The 12874-nt window shown below is 42.5% G+C and overlaps 1 pseudogene; it reads right to left on the minus strand.

Annotated features, from left to right (window-relative positions):
* Window positions 1–6050: 6050 nt before the first annotated feature.
* Window positions 6051–7184, minus strand: LOC139005021 (WD repeat domain phosphoinositide-interacting protein 4 pseudogene; annotated as a pseudogene).
* Between the last annotated feature and the right edge of the window lie 5690 nt (window positions 7185–12874).

A 12874-nucleotide genomic window follows, 5' to 3' on the forward strand; every position in this document is an offset into this window, starting at 1 on the left:
GCGTACAACTGCTACCCTTCCCATTGGCTAATCAGCATATCCTTATGCAAATTAACTGTCAGCCAAGATGGCGGCCGGCAGCCAGGCAGCTGGAAGCGAACATGAGGCTTGCTTGCTCCAGTGACTGCAGACTCCAACGTTCCCAGCCTGCCTTGCAGGCCTCTGAGCTACAACTCTAAGAAACTATGTTGCAAATATAGAAGCTAAATAAAATCCCAGAAACCAGCTTTCAGCCAGCCGGGATCTCAGAGCTAGAGTTATACATTGTTTCGGAAGCCTCAGAGCTAGAGCCAGAGCTAAAGCTGGCCGAGAATAAAAAAAAAAAAGAAAAGAAAAGAAAAGAAAACAAGGAGCGGTTGGGAGCTTCAGTCAATTGCCAGCCTGAAAGCAGCCCTCAGCTCCTCACCCAGACTGGCCAGGCACCCCAGTGGGGACCCCCACCCTGATCCAGGACACCCTTCAGGGCAAACCAACCAGCCCCCAGGCCTCTATCCTATATAGTAAAAGGGTAATATGCCTCCCAGCACCGGGATCAGTGGAGCCGCGAGGCCTCCTGGGACCAGATCAGCGTGACAGGGGGCAGCGCCCAAACCCCCTGATCTCCCTGCAGCTCTGTGTGTGACAGGGTACAGTGCCCCAACCCCCCCCCCCCCCCCCACAGGCTCTGCTCTGTGTGTGACAGGGGAGAGCCATAACCTCCCCATAGGCCCTGCCCTGAGTGTGAGAGTGGCGGCGCCCCAACCCCCTGATTGGCCCTGCTCTGTGGGTGATAGAGGGTGGCGCCCCACCTCCCTCACCCCCCTACACGGGCCCTGCTCTGTGTGTGATGGGTTAGAGCCATAACCTCCCCATTGGCCCTGCCCTGAGTGTGAGAGTGGCGGTGCCCCAACCCCCTGATCCGCCCTGCTGTGTGTGACAGGGGGCGGTGCCCTAACTCCCCTATCGGCCCTACTCTGTGCGTGAGAGGGGGGAGCTCCTCAACCCCCATATGGGCCCTGCTCTGTGTGTGACGGGGGGAGCTCCCCAACCCCCTGATTGGCCCTGCAGAGTACGGAGCCCCAACCCCCCTGATGGGCCTTGCTCTGTGCCTGACAGGGGGCAGTGCCCCAATCCCCTGATTGGCCCTGCTCTGTGCATCACAGGGGGTGGTGCCGCAACCTCTCCATCGACTCTGCCTTGAGTGTGACAGGGGGCAGTGCCCCAACCCCCCAATCAGCCCTACCCTGAGCGTGACTGAAGGTGGCATCGCAACCTCCCAATCCGCCCTGCTCTGTGCATGACAGGGGGCGGCGCCCCAACTCCCCAATCAGCCCTGCTCTGAGCCCAACCAGGGGCTGCACCTAGGGATTGGGCCTGCCCTCTGTCACCCAGGAGCAGGCCTAAACCAGCAGGCTGTTATCTCTCGAGGGATCCCAGACTGCAAGAGGGCACAGGCTGGGCTGAGGGACCCCCCCTTCCCTCCCGAGTGCACAAATTTTTGTGCACCGTGCCTCTATTAATAAGGATATGGAACATGGGAAGACCCAGGAAAGGGATACATTAGGTGGGGGGCCCAACACAGCCTTGAAGAATTAGGAAGGAGATTGGTTAAGTGTGAAAGTTTTCCCCTTCCCCTAACCAAAGAAATAGAATGAAAGCTTAACAAAGGCCTGGGGATTGTTCATTTGCTCACTGTCTCTCATTAGCAGCTATGTGGTCCTAGCTAAGCACAGGCCCAAGCTCTGCCTGTTGTGGCCCAGGAGCCATTGGATCTTGGCAGCAGATGTGCAGTTGGGGAAATGAGACATAGAAAAGTGTTGCATCTCTGGGTCTTGGCCTTCTTGGGCCTGACAGGCATGGGTGCAGGTCTGAGGCCGGAGAGGTTAGACTTGTTCTGCAGCAAGATGGAGCTGAGCCACCTGGCTGCGGATCAGACATCAAGCACCTGGGGGTGGGGAGCAGTCCTTTGTTTTAGCTCCAATAAATCTTACAACTATGCCTCAAGCCCTTCTATGCCTAGGTCCCCAAAATTCATTTCTAGGGAATCTGTGGAAAAATCGTATTTTCACCAGCAACAGTGGTTTCCTGCATCATTAAAATAAATTCAGCAATCTGTATTAAGGAGAAACCATGCAGATTTAAATTGTTTTGTTGTGCTCTCCCCATAGACAGCAGTTTATACTTTCCTTATGCAAATGTGAGAAAAATCTGCAAGTAATTCACAACCCCACTCCCACACTACCACTGTTAAAAAGAAAATTTTATTTTAACATATGAAGAAGTGGGATCAGTAGGTGATCACTTATAGGAGGATTTTATTGAAAGGAAACACTATTCTTTTGAACAGGTGAAGCAAACTTGCATGTATAGGATGTGTAGGGCATGATATAGAGTAAGAATATGAGTCTTGAGCAGTAAGTTGAGTTTCTACTGTAATGAATCTTAAACATCACAAAGAAACATTTGCACCTAAATTGCTACACAAACCTGAGCCACTGAAAGTTACTGAATTTTGCCTTATTCATGCAGATTAATGAAACAACAGTACCGGTGAAGCAGGAATTGTGGGGGAACATAGTCAGGCTTAGGGATTTTTTAGAATTGGGGTCCATGGAAAAACTGAGGGCTGCAGACTGAGAGAAGGTACATGCTCATAACACAAGGAAGCCTGGTGCAGTTACATCTCCATAAGACAAGGGAACAGCAACAGTTGCATTCACATAAGACAAGGGAACTGGAAGTAGCCAGGAAAGGTCTATATTTATAAAATAAAGAGAAGGAAGCCCTTCATTCAGATGGAAAAGAAGAAAGCCCAGAGGAATGGAAGGACTATGAGGAAGGAGGGCCTTAGGAATCACTATAGTAACCAATTTGAAGGGGAATATTGACCAATCAGAGGGGATATTGGGACACAGGAACTGCAGTCTATATAAGCCTTAGAAAAAGGAACTCACCAAAACCGGTTTGGCTCAGTGGATAGAGCGTCGGCCTGCAGACCAAAGGGTCCCGGGTTCGATTCCGGTCAGGGGCATGTACCTTGGTTGTGGGCACGTCCCCAGTGGGTGATGTGCAGGAGGCAGCTGATTGATGTTTCTAACTCTCTGTCTCTCTCCCTTCCTCTCTGTAAAAGATCAATAAAATATATTTTAAAAAAAAGAAAGAAAGAAAGAAAAAGGAACTCAATGGAACCCTTTTCCCCTTCCCTACTTGGGAGTCCATTCTGTGGGACACTTCCCTCTCCCTATGTGGGAGTCTATAATTGTTCTTCAATAAATCTCCATCTTTGCTATATCACTTTCTGTCCGTGGATTCATTCTTCCATTCTGGCAGACAATGGACAGGTTATTTTGATTTTCTGAATTGTATAAATCATCCCCTTTGATTGAATGACTATCCCATTGATTGTTATCTTATTGGTTATTGAAGCACATTCTTCTGTACCTGGGAAACAGGACAGCACAATTATCCTAAATTGTCTCAGTGGCCACAGATAATGCGTTGCAGTTGACTCAGTGGTCCCAAGACCAGGACAGCACAATTACTCTAAATTACCTCAATGGCTCTAGATAATGAGTTTCTGGCAACCCAGTGGTCTCAAGACCCGAGGGCTCTAAAAGGTGTTTCTGTCAATTCAGTGACCCGGAGACCCAAAATTGTAATTAACATGCTTAATGCTGCTTCTGTAAACTGCTTTTTTACAAACCAGGCTCCTTATTCCAAACCTTGAGATGTAATCAATACCTTTGTGATCTTTGCCTATATAAGTCTGGTTTTGCCACTATCTTATTGCTATGAGATTTTGGGAATAGCCCCTCATAGTCCCGGATTGCAATAAATGTGACTCTTTAATTCGACTTCTTGAGGCGCCCTTCTGTGATTCACGGGGTACATTACAACAAAAGAGTCCAGGTTCCAGTCCAAAAATTTGGTATCAACTGCTTTGGATCAAATAAGGAATAGAGTAAAAGTAGGGTAGTCACCAAAAAGGTTATTAACATAGGTTTTCAAATAAAAAAAGATTTTTAAGAGAGTTGCAACAGAAGTGGAATTGCAAGTTTTCAACAGAAGACATGGATGAAGGAAGAAGAATCTAAAAAGATACTGAATATCTTTTCAATGCAAAAAAGGAACAACTCAGATCTCATTTTTAGAACAGATACGTGATTAATCCTGCATTAAGTCATACTTTGCTCAGATTACTAGCATCATCAGTATTGAAATAATGGTCATCAGCCCAATTAGATTCTGGACTCCTGCCCTTGCATCTCTGACCCAAATCTGGGCCAGGACACCTGCTGCCTTATCTTTTTTGATGCCTATGGTCTGTGAGTCCTTGTTCTGGTTTGGGTTTCAGTACTCCCTGCTCTGAAGCTGCCTGCTGGATGGCGCTGCCTGCTAGAATCCATCTGACTGTCAGGTATATCCTGCACCCCCCTGACTTAACACTGTATGCCATGGAGTATGTGCTCTGTGCTGGATTCCTCTCATCTCTTGCTCCCAATGTAGCTAGTGTGTTTGATATCCCCTTCCTGGATATTTATATACTGTCTTTCCATCAGAACTACCATGCTTTATATTGCTGTATTTCTAACCTTAGATATTACTGAAACATAAGGAATAAAGTAACAGAAGAGTGTAGAAGCAAAAGGCATTAAAAATGACTCTAAGATTCTATTTTTTTGTTACTGGATGAAACACATACTAGAAATTGGAGGTCAAAAGGAAGACCTGGTTTTACAGAGTTTTATAAAAAAAGGATTTTAAAATAAAATATAAGTAATATTAATATACTTTGGCTTGATTTTGTATGAATTTGTGTATTGTTCACTAAATTGATTAAAGCAAGGGTGCCTTTATAGTACCACTTTTTTTCAATGTAATTATTCTGATTAAATTACTATTTATTGAATCAGAGGCCCGCATTTCCAAAATAATCTAGTTCCTTTCAATATACAATAAATAATTGATATACCAATCAGTGCTTCCTATTTGTATATATAGGTGATTATTTTAATGAATTGATTTTAGGGAAATCATGGTTCAAGATAGTTCAATTCACTGTGCTTTATTGAAATTCTATCATCATAATGCAGGAGCCTTAAATGATACATTTGAAGGCTTCCTGTGCAACAGTAATTTGATTTTCAGTGAAGTAGATGTAAATGGCTGGAGCAATACACTAATTCTGAATACCGCACATGAAAGTTTTCAAAAAAAGATATTAAAATGTCTTTCTATTAGAATGGGAAGTCTAAATTGAAAAAAGGCTCTAATCATTTCAGTGAATCCTCACAGCTGACCACAATAAAATATCTTAAATCCTGACATTTTAGTCTGATAAATATTTGCTAAGGTTATTCAAAGCCGAGATATAAAACAATAACTGGATTTTTTCTGCTCTTATAGTGTTTCAGTCCTCTTCCAGCTTCCTGTATTCAGAGACCATGCTTAAGCAGCCTCAAATTCAGATAACTCTATTTTCTTCTGAAGCATAATGCCTGACAGAATAATCAGTTTGCACACGATTTTCTTAGGCAATGTAAAATATACCAAAAATGATCATATTAGTTATATCATGCACTCTGTCAATTGCTATTTTTGCATCTTACAGACAGGTTTTTGTGACATTTTTATTTTACACTGTGATTCCAAATCGACTCTGCCTAAGTCCTCTATCTAACATATTTGTCTAAGGTGCAAGCAAACTAAAGAACATTTACATGTCATCTTAGTACAGATAATTGCTAAATAATTGAACGGGTAATTTTAAGAACAATTTAAAAACAATTACCAGAAAAGGTAAGTTGCATGTTGACATACAGAGAAACATACAGAATGGTTAGTATATATTTGCAATAGCTGGTCAAAGTCTAGACTCTAGACTCTAGAGCCAGAATTAAAAAGGCTTAGAAGACTTGTGCCTCATTGCAATGAAAATCTTAGAATATTATTAAATAGCGCTTAACCTCTTTTTTTTTTTACTGTTAATTTTTATTCAAATTCATCATATCAGAGATTAGTGCTTGCTGGCTGGTGGCTTTCAGCACTCCCACTCCCATAAATACTTTGCACTTTGCCACTGCAGGTCCCTAGCACAACCCACGGGGCCCTTAAAAGTCATCATCATCACAGATGTCAAGGTACACATCGAAAGCCTCTCTGTTGCAGTTTCCATCAGGCGTGAAGACATATTTGTGGAAGGTCCCATCTACACAGATGGCGATGACAGAGTTGACATTCTTGGAAGTGTTGTGACCGAAGGCGCAGATGCAGGCCGTCTCAGCAGGCACTGTGAAACGCGCCAGGCTCCACTGAGAGTCCACGTATTGTCCAAACATAGCCCCGACTTTGCCCATTCCAGCTAGCACAGAGTGGCGGTTGAGGCGGGTATCCTTGAGGGCAAAGATATGAACCGTGCCCTTATCACTGGAAACGCACAGGAAGGAAGAGTCATGGCTGAAGTTGATGCAGTAGATGGTGGCAGGATCAGTGCCTCGGCGTAGTTCCACCAGTTTTTCCTTGGACTTTGTGTCAAAAAGGCGAATAAGGGTGCCCTTCTGGGAGGCCGAGGCCACTACGGTGCCTGGCTGGTTCAGGGACACACAGGCCACGTCGCTCTGATGTGCGTTGATGGTAAATGGCGCAGATGAAGTGCCTGGCTTTGTGCGTGCCAGGTCCACAAGTTGCAGACTCCCGCACTTGTGTCCTGGGAACACTAGCAGCTGTTTCTCCAGGCTGGAGCAGAGGTCACAGAGCCCCTTTGGGTTGTCCCGGGTGTCGAACTCAAGCAGCTTCTGGGGATTGTTAGGGAAGGAGTACACATAGATGCGGTTCCTCAGCACAATCACAATTTTGTCATGGCGCATGCGCACAGCCAGCACTGCCTTGGTGAAGGTGAACTCCAGCACCAGCTTGTCCTTGGAGTCCTTGCCCTCCCGGGCATCATCCCAGATCAGCACTGAGATCTCTGAGAACTTGGGACTGCTACCACCACCCACCAGGGCCAGCAGGTTGGAGCGGTACAGCATTTCCACCAGGCCCATGCTGCCTACCTGCTTATGGTCCAGGTGCCCCTTCTCCATCAATGGTTCCACGTTGTAGATGTGTACACCTGTCTCCATGGCACAGCAAAAGCAGCTTTGGTCTTGGTTGAAACGCAGGCTGGTCACCCTTCGAAGTGGTTGCTGAGTCATGATTCAGGATTGCTTCCCTTACTTGATGTTGGGGTCCAATCCCAGCAGGTCCTAGGGTCCCCAAAGGTGTGGATGGAGTCGGCGAAGAAGGAATGACACGGAGACAGCCTTCAATTGATCAGCAGCCTAGCCAGGATCTCCAGCCAGGAACTCCAGCCAAGTTCTGGTCCGGATCTCCAGCGAAGTTCTTTCTAGGGTCCCCAACCAAGTTCTGGCCAAGTTCTGGTGTTTATTGTCTTGTTACACCTGTATTTATACCAGTTGATTTTAATCCTGTCAATTTCTATTGCAAAGGTTAGGGCGTTTCTTATCTCCATTCCAGGGAGTAAAGATTATGTAGCTTAAGTGTGATTGTTTGTAGTTAAAGTGATTAACTACCCACCTGGCACTTAGTTAAGGGGTTGTATCCCCTCCCTAACCTCAGGGAAAAATCCCTACCTGGGGAAACAACCTTTCTCGGAGAGGTGACCTTGGTTAAAACACATAGCGCTAAGGAGAGCAAACGTATTAAGAACAGTATGCTATATACGCCAGGTCCCTTGAAACATATGCTGTGCAGATGTTTCTTTCCTGCAGCGACTGTGTCAAGCAGCAAGGATGGACCGGCTTCCGGCAACTTGGTTCTTCAGCAGCATCTCTCTCCCTGGACACGCTCAGCGTCCGTGCTGCCACTCTCTAAAGCACCTCACTGTTCACCACTGGCTCTCTCTTCAATGTACTGGTTATTTTTGTTATGACAATGACAATGACTTCCAGAGTTATCTTTGTAAATGACAAGGCTCCTCCTGTGATGCCCCTGCTCAGTGCTTACAGGATAAACCGCAAACACCTGTAGGATGAGTTGTTTGATGTCTGCCTGCTCCACTAGACAGAGAGCTCCAGGATACCAGGAATTAGACCAAAATAGATCTAAGAGGATCACGTGGGTGACCGAGGCTCCGGGGAGGCGGCCGCGGGAGGGAGCGCGCAGCCCCAGCCCAACAGGACAATGGCTTGGAACTCGGCCTCCGGTGGGGCGGCCGGGCGCTCGGCCGCTGAAGCCCCAGCGCTTACCCTCTTAAAAATGTTTTCCTTACTTATTATTTTATATCATCAATATTTAGCATCTTCTATTCAATAGCAACACTTATTTAAATTTGAAAGTTTTTTCAAAACATATGATCTAATAATTAAGAGACAGTGAGTGTGGTGTCGGAGTGGAAATGAACATTAACTGCCGTGATTCCTCAGAGGTAGAAGAATACTCTATCGGAAGTTCTGAGTAAATTCTCACAGAGAAGGGACATATTTGAAATCAATATGTAACTTCATAGAAAGAGCTGTTTCTTTTGCTTCATTTATTTATTTATTTTTGTATAATCATAATGAGAATTAGATTGAGGTCTTGAAGGACGGAAGTGATTTTTCCTGTCAGAGGAAATATGAAGGACCATAAACACAGGAAAGTTATTTAAGATCTAGAGTCTGAAGATATAAAGCTGTTGGGAGGTCTTATGCTAAATTTGATTACAAGCAATACATTTTCACCTGTGCACTAAAAATTATTCACATTACCTTTCTTTGAAGATAGTTTTTCCAATAAAAGTGTATCCAACTGCCCTAGCTGGTTTTGCTCAGCGGATAGAGCATCAGCCTGTGGACTGAAGGGTCCCGCATTTGATTCCAATCAAGGGCACATGTCCGAGTTGTGGGCTCAGTCCTCAGTAGGGGGCATGCAGGAGGCAGCCAATCCATGATTCTCTCTCATCATTGATGTTCCTATTATTCTCCCTCTCCCTTTCTAATATATGTATATATATATATATATATATATATATATATATATATATATATATATATATATTAATGTATCTAACTAATAAAAGCCATCACAAAGGATCAAAATAGTTCTTCTGAAATTTTTGTCTAGTTCAGAAAAGACTTTTAGACAATTATGCTTCCAAACACACTGCCAATTGACAAAGATGAGGTATCACCCAGCCCAGTTTCCTGATACAAGGCAGTTTAAAAAAGAACTTTTCACATTACCTTTTAATAGCTTGAAGTACTACTAAGCAACTCAGTAAGAAATTCAGTAAAGGTAATGTAAACTAGAACCATACAAAAATGGAACATTTGCTATTTTCTGACATAGATATACACATCTCTACTTAGAAAAGTGTTTTTATTTTATTTTGTTTTATTTATATGAATCCTTACCCCAGGAATCAACTTATTCAAACTTCATTCTGTTTTGATCTTTGTAATTTATTGACAAGATCCTAGTGCATCTACTATAAGATTTTTACCCTTTTTTGACCTGAAACAATACAATTTCTCACCTAATGATCCAAAGTTTTGGGGGTACTGATAGAATTTGGTAATTCTACAGACCTACTCATCATATGGCTATATGATTCTTTAATAAAATAAATTTTTTACTGTGTCTTAAATACTTTCTATTTAGCAATAGAAAACTGGTAAGAAAAACTTTGAAATTGTTGGTGTCATGTGATAGGAAAAAAATGCATGCAAGCTTGTGTATGTTTGTGTGAGTTTATGTGAAAAACCGCTTTTGTAAATCATTCTTTTTTACATTCTCAAATCTTCCTTCTCCATATTTTCCCATTCCCATTTTGCATGTTTATTTTATAAATTTTCTTGCCTAAAAACATGCTTCTTATCTTTTTTCAACTTGTTTCTTCACATTTAAATTTGCTGTAAGACAGAATAAGCAAGTTTGGTGATGGTTTTTCCTAGGGTTGTTTTACACAGATACACTATAATTTTAAGCAATATTAGGTACTTAAGAAAATTGATTGCCAAGAAAGAATTTTCTGATTTAGCAAACTTAAATTGATTGATGATTCCACAACTGATAGCATATTTCATATTGGAACCCCAAATAAGCTATGTAGCTCTAAATTCATATTCTTATAATTAAAAATAGAATCCTATATAGTTCAATCACTATAATATGGCTACCTATATGTAATTACTTTTTTTCAAATTTTCTACATTAATATTTAGAAGTGCCATAATTAAAAGGGTCCATAAGTGGTAATGTTGTATGGCCACCACATCACCACATGGGATAACTGAGTCCTACTAGAATTAATTGGTTTGCAAAATGTTAAAACATCTGTGCCTAGCCAGAGTGACTCAGTGATTGAGCATTGACCTATGAACCAGAAGGTCACAGTTAGATTCCCTTCAGGGCACATGCCTGAGTTGTGGGCTCGATCCCCAGTAGGGGGCATGCAGGAGGCAGCCAATCAATGATTCTCTTTCATTATTGATGTTTCTATCTCCCTCTCACTTCCTCTCTGAAATAAGTAAAAATATATTTTAAAAACAAACAAAAAAAACAAAACGGTTTTGCTCAGTGGTTGAAGCATTGCAGGTTTGATCCCCAGCCCAGTCAGGGCATGCACTTGTGGGAAGCAACCAATTGAAATGTCTCTCTCACATCAATGTTTCTCTCTACCCTCTTTTCCTCCTTTCCACTCTCTCTAAAAAGTAGAAATTTGATGGCTGATCAATGATTGTCAGAGGGAAGGTAGGAGAGGGCAGGGGTAAGGGGGAGAGATCAACCAAAGAATTTGTATGCATGCATATAAGCATAACTAATGGACACAGACATCAGGAGGGTGAGGGCATGAGCAGTGGTGGTGGTGGTGGTGGGGGTAATGGGGAGATAAGGACACAGATGTAATACCTTACTCAATAAAGAAAAATTTAAAAAATCAATAGGAAAAAACATCCTCGGGTGAGGATTTAAAACAATGTTAAAAAACGTTTTCATGCCATAACCTGTATTAGAACTCAGGTATCCCCATCATGAAACCAATGTTTTCTCACTATGTCAGTAAAGGCAATTATGGCCACTCAACCACTTTATAACACATCAAATACCCAATGTACCAAAACAAGATTTTGAATAATTACTTAATGTGATTTGTAAATTATGAAATGATGTATAAAACTATAAGATAATAAATCAGTGTCTTTTAAGCAGCTAAGTTTGTGGTAATTTATATAGCTTCAATAGAAAACCAAACACTCCAATCATCACATGTCAATTTAAAGAAAATTACACATATATCTTATTCACTTGTTTTGCATTCATTTAAAAATCATATTATATTTTTCAGATTAAGTTCCAAAAATTAGGTTGATATTTTGGGTTATTTATCCATCACATATACTTTCTTCAAAAAACAAAAACCCAAACTCCCTAATTTACTCAGATATATATCTCTTCCTCAAGCAGATATGTGATAGGATAGAACTCCTAGCCACCAACTCCAGGGATAGTTCTTATTCGTGTAAAAGTAATTTAATTTCACTTCTAGTTTATATATTAGAAATATGCATGTTACCCAGTTGGGCTTCTTTAAAATCTTTCTTCAAGTCCACAGAAAAGATTTTCCCTTTTCCTGTCCTCAACATTACCATGTTTTCATATGATGTCTAAGAAATGCTAATATTCTAAGGATAAATTGAAGGACAATAATAGATGATAAAACATAAAAAAAAACCTGAATTTAATAATGGTGGTAATGAAACAACCAACCTTGAATGTTGCTTCACTTTTGACTTCTTATATAGTTAATCAGTTCTGTTACTCTTTAAGCCATGTTCGATTCACATTCCTATTACTTGTAGTCTAAATATCTAACTAATGTCTAAAAATACCTTATACGATGGCCCTAGATTCACCAATTACTAGATGTATTATTTTATTTGCAAAAACATTAGCATTTTCTATGACTTATTGCTGGGAGCTGGTCCATCCTTGCTGCTTGACACAGTCGCTGCAGGAAAGAAACATCTGCACAGCATCTGTTTCAAGGGACCTGGCGTATATAGCATACTGTTCTTAATATGTTTGCTCTCCTTAGAGCCATGTGTTTTAACCAAGGTCACCTCTCCGAGAAAGGTTGTTTCCCCAGGTGGGGATTTTTCCCTGAGGTTAGGGAGGGGATACAACCCCTTAACTAAGTGCCAGGCGGGTAGTTAATCACTTTAACTACAAACAATCACGCTTAAGCTACATAATCTTTACTCCCTGGAATGGAGATAAGAAATGCCCTAACCTTTGTAATAGAAATTGACAGGATTAAAACCGGCTGGTATAAATATAGATGTAACAAGACAATAAACATCAGATCCTCATCAGATCCTCATCAGATCCTAACCAGAACTTCACTGGAGATCCTGACCAGAACTTGGCTGGATCCCAACCAGAACTTCGCTGGAGATCCTGGCTAGAGGTCCTGACTAGGCTGCTGATCAACTGAAGACTGTCTCCATGTCATTCCTTCTTCGCTGACTCCGTCCACACCTTTGGGGACCCCGGACCTGCTGGGGTTGGATCCCAACAACTTATTTTGCACAAAGAATTATTTTGGCAACTAACTGGTGTAATATAATATATACTAGAGGCCCACTGCATGAAATTTGTACACGGGGGTAGGGGACATCCCTCAGCCTGCACCCTCTCACAATCCAGGACCCCTCAGGGGATGTCCGACTCCCTGCATGATTGGGCCTGAACCAGCAGTCGGACATCCTTCTCACAGTCCAGGACCACTGGCTCCTAACTGCTCACCTGCCTACTTGCCTGATCTCCCCAAACCACTTGCCTGCCAGTCTGATCACCCCTAACCACTCGCCTGACTGCCTGATTGCCTTTAACTGCTCGCCTACCTGATCGCCCC

The sequence above is a fragment of the Myotis yumanensis genome, unplaced genomic scaffold, assembly GCF_028538775.1.
Source record: "Myotis yumanensis isolate MYYU_CA2020_CCGP unplaced genomic scaffold, mMyoYum1.0.hap1 SCAF_3, whole genome shotgun sequence".
In the NCBI taxonomy this organism is placed as follows: domain Eukaryota; kingdom Metazoa; phylum Chordata; class Mammalia; order Chiroptera; family Vespertilionidae; genus Myotis; species Myotis yumanensis.